The following is a 15,328-nucleotide window of genomic DNA, read 5'->3' as shown; positions in this document are numbered from 1 at the left end:
CCATGTATTTGTTTCTCTTTGGCGGGGTGGGGTGCGGGGGGGAGGTTGCAGAATGCAGGGGCAAACCAGTAGTGAAGGCTGCTCTCCCAGCCCTGTTGGCATGCTCAATTGAGAGAAGAAAGGACACAAGAAAGGGGGCCAGGAATCACTGCGCCTCTTTCAAAAAGCCGTCTGGCTGCTCTATCCCAGCAGTGGCGGGATGGTGGCAAAGGGCCCCATTGTCTCCCGGTGACAAGTGAACTAGCTCTATTGACTGTACAGTCTACTGGGGGGAGTGGGGGCAGATACGGAGTGTGGAGGGGTGTGTGAGGCTACAATGGTTGTTTTTCTACTTGACACTCATGGTCTAAATCTGCTTGCCTAGAGCATGAAAGCCAAGTTATTTTCCACCCCCCCCCACACACACACACACACACCCGTCCTCTTCCCTCTCCTTTCCAGACAAGCGTGGAAGAAAGGACGTGGGGAAGCCTTTGTTTCGAGATCCCGACTCGCACCATTTCAAGGCTGTCAATGTAAAGCGGGAGGGGTGGGTCTCTCTCTCTCTCTCCGCCCCTCTGTTGCGGTTCACGCCGCCAAGCGTCAGCGAGATGATGGAATCGCTCGCCACACGCAAAGACCTCACCGCAGGCCCTGGCCAGTTTTTTATGGGCTTTCCTCACACTCCACAATACGCCTGTATGCACTGATCAAAAAGGCTGAATCTAAATCTAAATTGTCACTATGTCCCATGCAAACCCAGTACGAGGACAGTGAGCAAATTCAATGTTACCATGGGTATTTACCACAGTAAACCGACTAACCTGTTCCGAATAGCACCTGATGGCCACTTGCTATCGGCCCCCATTCCTTGACTGTGATTACTCCTGGCTACACCCTTCCCCCAGCTCTTTAGAATTCCCAGTAAGATTAAGTGAGTGCTAGTCATTACAGGCAGTATTCTGACTCAAAAGGCTTCATTTTTTCACTTACATTCAGTTACACAAGCCTTATGCTTTTCAATTTTAAATCATAAAATATGCACCCATGTAACTCCCAAATTAATGGTCCATCTCCGCACTGAACAATATTAATTTATCATGTCTGCACGCAATGCCATATTAATAGATTTACCATTAATTTACCTGGGTTTCCTATTCAAATACACTTTACCTTTACAAGGCCACATGACAAAATAAAAATCAGTCAAGAAGACATAATTTGAAGGTAAAAGGCAGTACATGCTTTTCTTTATCTTGGTTGATTAATGTTACATGACTGAATGAAAAGTTCGGTTGTAACAATGAGCACTGAGGGACCCCCGAGTGGCTCAGTCAGCCAGGCACTTGCCTTGGGCACAGGCTGAACCTTAGAGCTCGATCCCAGTCCTGTTGTCAGCCAACAATGACCGGGAGCCCACAATAGAGGAACAAATTGGCTTTATTCCGCCAGCATAGAAGTGGATATGTATCAGCAGGGACTCCTCATCTTTCTGCTCTCAGACATGCTACGATTGGTCAGGCATCTGTCATCAGTGAAGATGCATCTATCCTCCAACGCTCTCTGAAATCAACCAGCAGGCAAGACTAAAAACATCCTGCTAACATTCCCCAGCACTGGTATTACATGCAGCTTGTTGGTGTGGTGAGTACTGTCAAGATCTTCTGATATTAGCTTGCCCAGGTCACCTTGAGTGGCTGCCGCAAAATGAAAGGGCTGCACACACTCAACATCCCTCAATCATTACATTCAATCAAGGCTTGCACACATATTCCTTTCTCTGTCTACTCCCGCTTCCATCCTGTCTCTAACACCTCCCCTGCGGAAGGCAGTCTTGGGAAATAGTATATCTTGCTGGACACATGTCAACAATAATAACAACAGCAAGCACATTCCTGACTCTCTGACAGATGTCAAGTGACTCTGCTCAGGCCCTCTGATGCAAAACTGAACGCCAGAGGGCTCAGGAGTGGATACCAGTCAGTCTCCCACCAATAAGTGATTGGAATGAGCTGTGCATTGTCCCAGGGCGTGTGACATCACCATCCTATGCCACCTGTAGCAACCCTCACCCCACTGTCAGCTTGAACATGCCCACTCAAGAATCTTAAGTAGAAACAGCAATGTAGTATGGGATGCTGATTAGCTGACCCACAGTAGTGTCTGCCCATTGTCATGGGGCAGTAAATGCAGAAGTATTTTGTGTGCAATTTGTAGTCTTCAGATATAGCTCATTCTAAGAATTAAGTGCTGATGACTTGCTGATTTTATGATTGTCTTGGAGTTAATGGGGTGGGTAAGGTGATTGGGGGAGGGGTAGAGTGACCCCCCCCAATCTCTGGGAAATATACCACTGACCTTAATGCAGGATGACAAAAGGGAATGACTGGGTTTACCACCTATGGTATATGAAGCAAAAGCCCTCGTCTCATCCTCAGATTGCCGTCATGTAGACAGAACTTCATTCAAATGGCAGTCTCAACTTTCCTTTCTGCCATTTTAGACATACAAAATAAAACTGGAGTCACAAATATACCAAATAAACGCAGTACCATTATTCATGCCTATACAGCTGTGCCCTGTGTGGCGTTCAGCCAAGGTCTGCTAATATGAACATGTAAGCTTGAACACAGACCATATTTTACGTTATGGCATCAGCTCATTCCTAACAGATGGAAGCAGCAAAGAGGGAGTGGTCTCCTGCATATCTCTGGTGGCCATTACGCCGCAGTGAGGACACCATTGATGTTAGCTGGGTGACAACATCTAAAATGGATGCACACCGTAGCTGTTTTCACAACAGCTGAATTAGTACTCCGGTGACGTAAGTTGACATTTTACAGTTCTGACGGAAATTAAAAACGTTATTGTGATTGTCAGACGTGGTCCCCACTGTGCACCAGCGCACCAGTTAAGCGCACTTTTGGTTAAGGAGCACTTTTCCTATTATTTAAGTAGAACTACCGTGTCTGAGATGAGATGGAGGCCTTGAGAACATTCCAAGTAATGAAGTGTTCGCCAGTGTTAGTTGGTGGCCATGTGAGGCTGGTGGTTAGCTCTCACATGCCACCGTGGCTCTTTGGGGGACCATGCAGCTAATTGGATTAAAATTGACCATGTGTCACTGGCCAGCCCACAGGGTGCTCAGCTCAAGTATTGCGGTACAAGGATGCTTTTGCCTCTCCAGTTTTTTTTCCTCACACAATCAAACTGTTAAACTGTGAAACGGTGCAAACCCACCTCTGCCATGAACACCTGATAAAGAGCAGAGCGGCATGACTACCTTTGTGTAAACGTGCAATGTGGGCACCGTGCTGCACACGACCATTGGAGAAGCTTCACACCTGTAGCACAGAGCCGTGTGGAGGCTGGGATCGTCCGCTTACCTTTCAGCAGCTCTGGCGTCCTCCTCCTCTGGGCCTCTTTTGACATTCTGTCAGCTGTCCCCCCATCGCTTTCCTCTCGCATGAGGGTGACGGGGGTCGTCTCGTTTCCCTTCAGGTGTGTAATGGGATTCTTGTTACTTTCGGTTATCTAGCTTTATGAAGACTGTACACCACTCATACAGCTAGATAACCAAAGAGAACAATCAACCCCTCAGGCTCTCCTGTGCTACCCGTCCCTGTGCAAAGGCCCTGCAAACAGAGGGAATGGCGTGTGTTACGCGCGGTAAACAGGAAGGTCTTCCTGCTCAGTTTGTCTCTCGTTGGCAGCCATTTCAGATGGAAATTCTCTGTAAAAGTGAAACAATTGGAAATGACCAGTATCAGCGGAACAGAATGGCATTTAGATTTTTTTAAAAATCTCATCGCTACAGTAGCTGGTTGTAATTAAACAGCATGGATTTTGATTAAGCAGCACCCACACTTGATATATTTGATTGGTTTGCAGGAAATAATTTTTGTCCAAAAAAACCACACACAATCTCAGCCGCGGCTTTTAACCATAAACCGTCGCAGCCCTGATGCCTTTAACATATACCACTCCCCCCTGCGTGCCCCGCACTCCTGGGCTGAATTGATTGGGATGCCAGCCCCCGGTGATGGCAAATGGCCACACCCCTCAGTGTCACATAAGCAGCCCTAATCCAGCTCAAACTGGCTGCGCGGCTGCACCGCCTCTGTGCTCCAGCCACATTGGGAAACATGTTTTAAACCCCCCCCACCTACGCAGATCTAAATTTAGTTTGTCGAGGAAGGTTTGACGGGGCACTACGGGTGCTGCTGTGAAGGCTGGGAATGAACACGGAGGGCCAGAAATGTTCTTGGGTTATTTTACCAAAATTTTTTTTACAAACAATCACATCCCCGGTGTGTAGCAGACGAAGAGAAACAGCAATGGGCATTGTTATATAATGGATAAAGAGAGCCAAAACGCACTGCATTGGCTGCTCTCCTCTGTTTTATCACTCTATTTTAAGGGCTTGCTTATATGGTTAGGAACTAGTGGCATTGCTAGTACATTGCTACCTATCATTTTTTCTTATTTTCCAAAGTATTTATTGGACTTTGAGTAGTAAATGAAATTCAGATTCTGAAGGTTGAAATTTGAAATTTAGAAGTCAATGTTTTATGAATTTACTCTCATACGTGCAATTTTCAGATAATGTCATGTTCTAACTGTGATATAGAATACAAATACAATACAAAGTACAATGTAGCCAGCTATTGGCAAAGTGTTATGCCATTGACCTTATAACGTTACACAATCACAGGCAGAGCTTCCATATGTTGTCAATCTGTGACTTGTGTGAACCAATCAAATGACTTTCCTCTTAACAGAAAAACATTAATCCCAAAACTGATTATTTCAGGATTCATGCTGGCTCACAAACAACAAACAAAATGGAAATTTTGCTACCTATTTAGCACTCACTTGCTGTTTCTTTAAGACAAAATTTTAAAAAGTCACGCTCAATAAATAAAATGTCAAACATTTAATAAGCACTCATTTATGATATGTTTTCTAAAACGCATGAACTCTTAAAATTGTCTAAGCCACTGAATGAATCAAAGTGCACATTCATTCAAGGTTGAACATTTTGAACTTGAGCAAGTACAGGAAGTGAGTGGAATTACAGGCCAATGTGATGGATTAATTCACATACCCATGAAATCAGTACGAATATGGTACTCCCTAAGTTTTAGAACTTAAATGCCACAATTACACAGCATTCTGGATGAGTGTCACCCATGTCTTGTCCAGTATGTAAAATGCTACTTGCAGCCCTTACTTGTTTTGCTTCCTACATTCTGAACCCATCATTCACTGAGAGAAAAGAATAACCACTGCTTGAATTTAGTCAGAGGCCTGAATCTGTTTTGAGTATAACTACATTTTGAAGGGAATGGGGTTTAGAAACCAAAACTATAAAACTGGTCCATTTGAACTGCAGCTGTTTGTCCTAAATGAGCTAAGCTTGGCTGTCTTGATTTTGTTTGTACAACATCAAAGGAATTTCATTTCCTTTTTCCAGCAGGTACACAGTTCAAACCTGGTTTAGATCCAAATGCCATGTAATGCAGTGTGGGTGGTTAGTTGTGTATTTAACTTCATATTGACAAAAAGATGAAAGACAACTGTGACCTGTATGTAAAAAATGTTTCATTTTGTGAAGACCTAGTAGTTTCTGCATCTCAAAAAATGGGCTGATGAACACATTCATAACTATAACTCATCCCCATCCATTACCCTAGATGCTAGCACCATACCTGCCCTGACACATGCCCCTGATGATATTCCATCCACTGCTGACACACACAGACACATGTATGTACAGCCACACAATCTTTACCCTTCTCCAGTCTGACGGTGAAGCTAAACTGGAGCAGGGCTCACACACACACACACACACACACACACACACACAAACACAAACACACGCTCCCGGATCTGCCGTAATCAGAAGCTTTTCTGTCTGCTGTGTCCTACTGATAGGCCCCTCCCCCTCTCCTCGCTGTTGCATAATCACAGAGCGGAGCGAGAGAGAGAAAGGGCGGCTGTGTGCCAGGGCTGGGGTGCCGGCCATCTTCCCTGCATGCGTCAGCCTCACACAGAGAGAGGGCTACTGCCACAGTGCCCTGGCTGGAGCACAGCTCCCTCGCAACGCGCTCTGGCCACACACTCAGTTTATTTCTCTTTAGTGTTTTCCCTCGGAAGCTGTGACCCCAATCTCCATCCGCTCCATGTACACTAAAAAAAAACACGCCGCTCAACGTTTTCCTGTTCCATTTCTCTCAAAGTGGCTTTTCGTGTACGACAAAGGGCTGAAACCAAAGGGAATTTGTTCCTTCGTTCGATTAGCCACTGGCACCTCATCGGGCTCATTGTTTGAGATTTATGTGAAAGGAATAGAGACAAAGCCTGGCATCCTCAAGCGACACACACACACGCAAGCTCACATGCCCACAAACACACACACACACACACACACACACACACACACACAGACACACACGTGAACACACGCCGTGTGGTAAGGTTGTTAATAGGTTCCCTGTTCAAAGGGCCTCACAGGCAGCTGGTACAAGAACTTGCTGAAGCTAGATTATAAACCCTTGTGTTTGGTGCATTCAGAGGCAACAAAGCCCTCCCTAGAAACACACGAACTGAGTGGCGTGCTTATTTATGCGATGAGCAATCAAACTGAATAGCAATAATTAACTGATTCATTAGGCAAATATGTTGCAGGTTTGAAGACACCTTTCCCACTATGAAAAAAACAGCACAGATTAAATAAGGATGTGTCATAAGTGGATTTGTGTGTGTGTGTACGTGTGTGTGTGTGTGTGTGTGTACATGTGCAAACGTGTACGCACATGCGCAATCCATCTACTCACACGTGTGAATGTATAAGCATCGACTGATAATATTTTCGATGGTGAAGACTGAGGTACGCAAAATGTAGAGCATGTTGTCATGCTTTGGATGTTGAGCTACATCAGTGCTGTTTTTATTAAAATATTTTTGACTGGACATTATGGCAGTACTCAAAAGGCCACTTTGGCAGCACATGCAAAAGACAGCTGCCCAGCTACACCATTAGCTGCCAGAATGTGTGTTATTTATAGGAGCCAATGAGGTTCAGATTAAAATTTAAGTAAACAACAGCAGTTGCAGTAATTTCTCGATCACATCTGCTGCCGTATGAGTAGATATTGCCATATGCTTTGACAAAAATTAAGGAGGTGTGTCGATTAGGAGATATAAAGCATTTAATCGTCTTAAGCAGTTAACGCTCCATTCAGTTAATAACACGACCTTTTTGACCTACAAAAATCAGCTACCTTGTTTGATATTAGTTGCTTAGAATTTTCACAGATTTAGTCAAACTTCATTTAAATGCATAAAAAGGTATGTTTCACCTTAAAATTGTCTTTGTTAAAAAAATAATCACGCGGCTTATTAATTTGCGCACATCTTTTTTTTTTTTTTTAAATGTCATTGTTTTGTCAAATTTATAGAACTTGACGGTACATGTAGAAGACGCTCTCAGTATTGGTTGCTTCATGTCATCTTGAAAGTAGAAGATGATGTCATGCGACGTGAAGGCGGGGTCGAGAAGTGTCACTCTTGCTGAGACATTGTCGAGTGTAGGCTTTAAGTTGCTCTCAGGAACGCTTGGTATGCGATCTTTAATGTTACTGTGGTAATCTTTTTCGAGCAATACAAGTCCATTTACGAAGATATAACATGCAATGTATTTAAAATGTTTCGCGTAAAAGTTATCTCGCCGTTGAAATAATATTTTTTTTTAAATCGCGGACCTGGTGAAAGAGTACATGTAAATTAATACAGTAAGAGTGCGTATAATCATTTATAACATTCATAATAAAATAAAAATAAATTTATTTAATTCTCCAAAATGTGTGTGTGTGTGTGTGTGTGTGTGTGTGGGTGCGTGTCTGCGTGCGTGTGTGTGTGTGTGTGGGTGCGTGTGTGTGTGTTTGTGTGAGATCTGCATATAAAATACTCCTGACTTCTTTTCTGTATATTACACCTCACATGCATGCACTTTCTGTATATATTATACATCTCGTCTTATACATGAAGGTGTCTCTTAAAATTTTCAGTTTCACTCGCTCTCTCGTGTCGTATTATTCCTAAATTCTTACATTTCCGTTATCATGATCACAATTGAATTAATAATAATAATAATAACAATAACAATAACAATAGTAATAATAACAATTTGTTATGGTTATTATAGAGAATAACTTTATTTAAAATAAAAACGTAAATTATTTAAATGATCACACCACATAGCGCTTTCTGTAAACTGAGTTTTAGGATGATAAAGACCAAAAAAGAGCAAAAAAATAAACTAGAATAAGTATACCATATCAATACTACAAAATATGAATAGGGTGATAATGTATAATTGTAATAATATAACTTTGGTGTGCTACATTTTTACACGAAAGGTTCGTCTAATTTCTTTTCATTATTTCAGATTACGACAAGAGCGGCCATTCAGCACCTTCCAAAGTGGACAGCGGTTCCGTACATCGCAATCAGTCCGTGGTCAAACTGGTAGTAGACGGTCTCATGCAATACAGATCTTAATACCCTGGGCACAATCACTTAATTCAATTCCTCCGTCTATATTCAAATATGAATTAATATAAGTGTATTAATAAAGATAACAAGCAAGTGTACTGTACATGAATTAAAGCTATGTAAAAGAAGCATTAAATATATCCCTCGTACATACACTGTCGAACACTCTCTCACACACACACACACACACACACACACACATACACGCGCACACACGCACGCACGCACGCGCGCGCGCACACACACACCCCTTATCTGTACGCAGGGGGAGTCCCGTAGAGGTTTGCCGCAGTAAAATGGGCTCAAGTGGAATCCGGTTCCGATTCGTCTGCACTTTCCGCAGCGCGCCGACCCACAGACTGATTCGTCCCAGAGGCGCTTCATTCATTCATCAGCCAAAATCGTGTCATCCCTCCCTGCTATTGGCGGTAGGAATAAAGTGACGTCTTTTACCCTGACGACGCGCCTACTCGTTTTGATTGCCATTTTACATTGAGCCTTATCGGAAAGAAATGGTTGCAGAAGAACCGGGCGTAATTAATGCCGCCACTCTCTGGAACGGTTCGAACACCCCCATTATTTGGTCGAACTTTGGATAGAACATAAAGTGTTGAAACTAAGAGGAACGATAATGTGTATTTATTCCTAATTTAAGTTTAGGCACCTATCTCATCCGACCATTAGTTGCTTCATTTTAAGCACCTTAGCTTAATCTGTCATCTAAATAGGCCTAACCTTTTTTATTTCAATTAATCGCTAACAAAATAAGATTTCGCACAGTGCTGTTAGGGAATTATGAAAACTATTGTTAGGAAGAGTGGACCAAGTTGATGTGAGTATTTAATTGTATGGGTTCATAATGTTGGATTCGTATTATATTAGGTTAGATTTTACAGAGTTGTATTTACACTATAAATATGTGCATTATTGTATGTTGGTCTTTATTACTTTTGAAATATTGAACGGGTCAAACCACTATGGCCAGAGTGTGTGTTAATTCTGCGAAGCAATGACTAACACATGTCGAATTTGGAGTAAATATAAAAAATTGAAGACATTACAAGAAGGAAATAAAGATGAAAATTATAGGTATCAACACTCTAGCCTACAATTATAATTGATTTTGAAAATTACATTGTAACTGTTATATTAACGTTTTTGTTATTATTTTAAAATAAAAAACAATTAAAAGACGGTATTCTGTAAAGCTAGAACAGCCACCAAAAGTAACACGTTTGTATAATGGCCCACTAATAAATAAAAAGATTTTTAAATCTTCTCGAACTTTTTTTTCATTTCAGTTGGCGGCAATTTAGGTCTGAAATGCAATTCCTCTGGAAAAGTGTGTCCACAGATTTCGAGTCAGTCATTTTATTTGGAGTGGGTGATTTGTAAAATAAAAAGACAGTACTAATATATATATATATATATATATATATATATACACATACATCGTTGTACTGATTTAACATTGACGACCATAATGGTTCTCTTTATGGCAGTGATGTGGTTTTAATATAATGTCAAATTTCTCTTGTACATAAACCCACCTCAGTAAATACGCAGTCGCCTTAATGCCTTATTCTCTACAACTGGAAAACTGCCAAATACCAAATAAACAACACTTTAATTAACTACATGCAATATCAATCACACGAATGCCTGCAATATATTTTCATCAATCCAATTACAAATAATTTACTACAAAGTTCCGTTTAAATGAAAGACAAATACAAGCTCAAAAATGATAACCAAACATAAACGAAATAAAGTCTGTATAACAGACAGTGTTCGTAGAACATATAATATTTTATATTCTTGTAGGTTCACAACGACAGTTCTTCTGGGCACTTCTCAGCCAATTCAGAAGTTAAAATCTCCACCAAAGCTCACAGACCCTTCTGATGGCAAACGACACTGCCAGGTGGTAGCGAGGTAGTGAAGCACGCCAAGGGTACAGTTTTAAATACACATTTTTATAGTCTAAAAATGTCAGCCATTGCCACAGTGACCTCTGCCTGAACAGTGAAGACGTCGTGAGATGTGAATGTGGGCAAGCTGACATCAGACGCTGCCGCACGTACATTTCCGTTCTTTGAAAATGTTAACATAAGGAAATATACTGATTTGAGATCGCGTGATACATGCAAATATGTGAATTTAGGCACCTAAATAATGATCTGTTAAATACACACGGGAAATATTCGTCTCAGGGTGTATCGCTTACCTGTTCCTGGCCTGTGCCTGCAGTAGTTGTCTTGCGCCAGGTCCTAAAAAACAACAAATATCACATTTTGTTTTATTACTCACGTTACGCAGGTTCTGAGTGTGTCTAAATATGCATACCCGTACGCAATTCGCACGTGACACGTTTTTACAATGGGACGAAATCTCTCGCAAGCATGACATTAATTGCAGCGTTGACCTCACGTGACAGAGATAAACTAGACAAAACTCTGGCCTCTTTCTACTGTTTTTCAGCTTTTCAAACTTCTGGAAATTTTGGTCTAACGTCGAATCCCTAAAAATCCGGGATTACACCTAACTCTTTCGCTATTAATCGATTTACATTGGGACTGATGGAAAGCTTGAAGGTGCTTACAGGTATTATCCCCAAAGGGTGGTGCGTCTTGAATGGATTATCGAGAGAGGCACACGCAGGCCATATGTGACAGCGTGAGCAATGGGCACACCCGCGAGCTCAGTCAAAGCCTTTGCGCCTCATGCGCGTTAATATTAATTGAGTAACTGGATAATACAATTAAGTATGCTCACTAAACTCCCCAATAATATTTTATTGTCTGTAAATGTACTTCAACTTACGTAATGGTAAAGCGTTCGTACATGTACCGAACAATTCAGCCCACTCGGAGTCCTCCCTACAAATCACCTTCGTGAAGCAGAGGACGGTAGGCCGAAACCGTTTACCTTTAACTCACCGACAACACATTTGTGATGCAGTTTTGTAAATTTGTCATTCTAAAATGAGTGAAGGCGCATTCATTTTATCATATCAAAGGCTACAAAGTTATACGGCTAAAGGGAAAAAAATCCTATTACAAGCAACAGTCTTCCCATGACATAGGATTCCACAGGTTATGGGTGACTGGATATGACAGTTTATTGATCCTTATGCTGAGCACACACGAAGTGAAACTTTGGGCTCCCCACTGCCTTAGACCACTGTAGAAGAGCAAGACAGGTTGATCAATATGAATCAATTCATTGATTTGTCTTTGATGCAACGTTTCGCAAGATAACGAGGCCCAGCAAAACTAAATTAGATCTATCGAGTGCATAGAAGAAGAAGAAGAAAAAAACAACACATTCAGAAATTCTGGTTCACAGTGCCAACTGAAACAGTTGGTTCAATCAGGTTCAATCTTATAGGCCTATATTCCATTTCTGAAATAATTATAACAACGAGTGTGACACAGGATAGTGCCACTTGTCCGAAATGGTCTGCTTGTAATTATTTTCTATAGCGCAGTTTCTGTACTTGTATTGTTCTTGTCATTGTCATTTTGAATTTCTGACGACTTTTGTGTCTTATATTTCTCCCGCATCTATATACGCCATTCTGCACTGCGGTTATGCCTTCTTGTCAGGTGCCTTTCCACAAAATGGGACCTACAGTATGTCGTTTTATGACATTATTGAAGCCTCTTGTTGCCAACATATTTTCACGATCACATTGCTTATAATTTATTGCATATATTTTCTAACTTTTCTGAGCAAAAGGAATGCATCCTGAAAGGAAGGATCAAATGAAAACACTGAACAAAGCATAAACGTGTGCACGAAGTTTCTCAGGAATAATACGGACATTAAATAGAAGTAATTGAATCCTCGTAAATATTCATACTTGAAGGCGACTGATCGGCCAAACAAGGTACATGGTTCTATAATTCATAATGAGACGGGTGTATGTGTGTCAACTGATCACGTCACTAGTGCGATTCTAAACACCATTCAGCCAAGGGTTAATCACTGAGACGCTCTTAATTATTCATGACCTCATTAAGACCACTATACCCTCCAAACAACCGTTGCCTAAAATACCTCATGTCTGGAAAGAAGAAATGAAACCAGCACAACAACAACAATAATAATAATAATAATAATAATAATAATATGGCAAGAAATCAAATAATAGGTACGCATAAGCAAGCATTTACGATGCATTGGCCCTACTGTTTTGTTTATATAACCCCTAAAACAGCTTGTAGCTGAACACGTAGCCGTGAAATCACCGGTGGCATTTCCCCACCTTTGTAATTGTATTTAATATTCAACACAAACTCTCTCACGTGGAGAGCTTAGTGAAAGACGTAACACTCGGTGCCTGAAATCTACTGCACGTTTCAGTGCCATTCGCAGTCTTAAAATCCAGGTTTTTTAATCAACCCCCTAGCCAAAGCAGATCAGAAAGGTTTAATCCCCAAAACGGATAATGCTCCCCACTGCAATTCGGTACGTGAAAGAATAGTAATAATCGTCAAGCATAACTTCACAGCACGTTGAGCGACATGCTCACCGAAGGCCAACCTGCAGGATTTGTCTGTGACTCGAATGCACTGAGCATTTCTGACGGTTTCTCTGGACTTCTGCCCGCAATGTCTGTTGTCAATATGGTCAAACATAAAAATATTCAGCAATAAAATTTCAAGTAATTTGGACAAAGGCCTATCTGACTGGTCGTGTAATTTATTATTCTCTCATATTTGCTGAAACATACAAGAGGTTTCCACAAACTGTTGTTTTTCTCTAAAGGTTAAACGCGCCTTATGTAACTGTCTGCGTGAGCTCTTTGCTTTTAATCAAGCTGTCAAAACGCATGTGTTCCCGCTCAGTATATTACATCTCATAATCTTTAAATTTGATGAAATACACAGAGGATTACGTGTCTGTCTCTCGTTCTGATTTTTCTAGTTCCTTTCAATTTCCATCCGTCCGTCCACATACATGAACCGACATCTAACTTGTATCTTTCCAACGCTTATTATTTCTGTGCCATTTAATTGTGCGTATTGATATTGCATGCCTCATTCAAATGGCATATGTGACATATTCAAAATGTTGTACTGCAATATTGTTGCGCACAAGGGTTCTATATTTCAAAGCACGCCAGGGAAAGACAAATTGTTGCACGTGTGGCCGTGCAGGCCTTGTTCTCGGGGAGCACGACAGAATAAGTGACTAGTGTGTGGCGATGTGGCAATTCAGATTAGTCATGTATTGCTACCCCACCCAGCGATGCTACATTTTTTTTTACGCGTGATCTTTTTCAAACTTGCCCTCGGGGTGACGGGGGTACACAAAACACAAGGCCTGCATTTGCGCAGTGATATTTCACCACGTGTAACACACTAAGGAGGAAAGGTAAGAGTAATTGTTCAGAAACGTAGTCCCTTGTATTCATGCGATTTTAAAATACGCTCCTCGGTTTTTAATAAACATGTTACGGACACACTGAATGACAGAAGAAAACAGTCATTTTAGTGTGTGACTAACGTTACACTCGTAAATCTGAATGCAAATAACAAATTGACAATAATTTATAATACTAATAACAATAAGTACAAATAATATGGGAAATCTCTCTCGCTCTTTCTCTGTGTACACACACACACACACACACACTCGGACTACACACAGAGTCGGGATACCTTATATCTCCTTGCTGCCACATGGTCGTACATACAATAGATGCTCTCTTGTTCACTGACGAGACTTGATGAGTACGAGGAATAGACGCAGGTCTAATATTGGACGGCTGTTACTGGAATAATCTCAGTTCACAATTTAAGCAGATCGTTTCTTTCTTCCTCTATTCCAAATTGAGTTGCGAGGAGGAATAAGAGGAAAGGTGACGAGAGAGGCATGAAGAGTGAAAAGGACAACGCGTTCTCCAGAAGAGATTTTAATCTGACACGACGCTAGTGTGACCTTCCAACTCAATTTCCCTTCGTGTGGAACTTCAGCGGAATAGTCAAAGTAACTACGATAAATTCCAGCGAGGTTGTCTTCAACCATATTTCCCCATTTTCTACACATACATTTTGCAGCAATTGCTCCACTTTGAAATTCTCGTGTCACCCCATTTGGTAATACAAAACACCTTTCACTGTAGAATGTTTTGGTAATTTTGGTCCACGAGCAGCGTTCGGTGAAATACAGCAAATTCACTCAAATGAAACGAGAATGGTGTTAGTTCCTTTTTAATTTTATACGGTTTCAAATTCAAAGATAGTTTACGTTGCCAAATGCGACCACAGCTTCTGCGCTCTAAGATGTACGAGCCATAACGCGTACAGCTCTGTCAGAATGAAAACGATGCGGGCGAAAGTGATTGTATTTGCTACAGAGACGAGTAAAGACACTGCGTTTTGGTTATCCTCCGTAACAGACAAAAAAAATGTTATATTCTCTCCAAATGCGCTGTACTTACCCTTCCCATAGGACTTGCGAAGATCAATGGATTTGTCATACGCTTTCCACTGCCGTCAACCGAACGACCCAGGCTACGTAGAAGAACTGGGCTCCCGTGGCTTAGCCTTCGCCTAGTCTTTGCTTTGTGGCTGCGGCTCACCGTGACGTCGCGCCGGCCCCATCCATTCAGCTTTCATAGAACGGGTTTCCCTGTTTTTTTATTATCACGATTATTTCCCATACAGATAGCATTCTCCTCCCCCAGAGAAAGCAAAGTGAGCTGCTCGTTTACCCCCCTCCCCCAGCCCTCCCCAGCCCCGGCGACACACCATCCCCTGTGTCAAGATGGGTATGGACT

General features: G+C 41.7%; 1 long non-coding RNA gene across 1 annotated transcript; it reads right to left on the bottom strand.

Moving 5' to 3' along the window:
* Positions 1-3,583: 3,583 nt before the first annotated feature.
* LOC118796388 lies at positions 3,584-15,062 on the bottom strand. Its single transcript, XR_005005890.1, has 3 exons — positions 14,990-15,062; positions 10,766-10,808; positions 3,584-3,614 (listed from the first exon to the last, which is right to left on the bottom strand). It is a non-coding gene; the product is annotated as an uncharacterized LOC118796388 (long non-coding RNA).
* Between the last annotated feature and the right edge of the window lie 266 nt (positions 15,063-15,328).

The sequence above is a fragment of the Megalops cyprinoides genome, chromosome 21 (assembly GCF_013368585.1).
Source record: "Megalops cyprinoides isolate fMegCyp1 chromosome 21, fMegCyp1.pri, whole genome shotgun sequence".
In the NCBI taxonomy this organism is placed as follows: domain Eukaryota; kingdom Metazoa; phylum Chordata; class Actinopteri; order Elopiformes; family Megalopidae; genus Megalops; species Megalops cyprinoides.
Note: the sequence above shows the minus strand (reverse complement) of the source record. Positions and strands in the feature narration are given on the sequence as shown.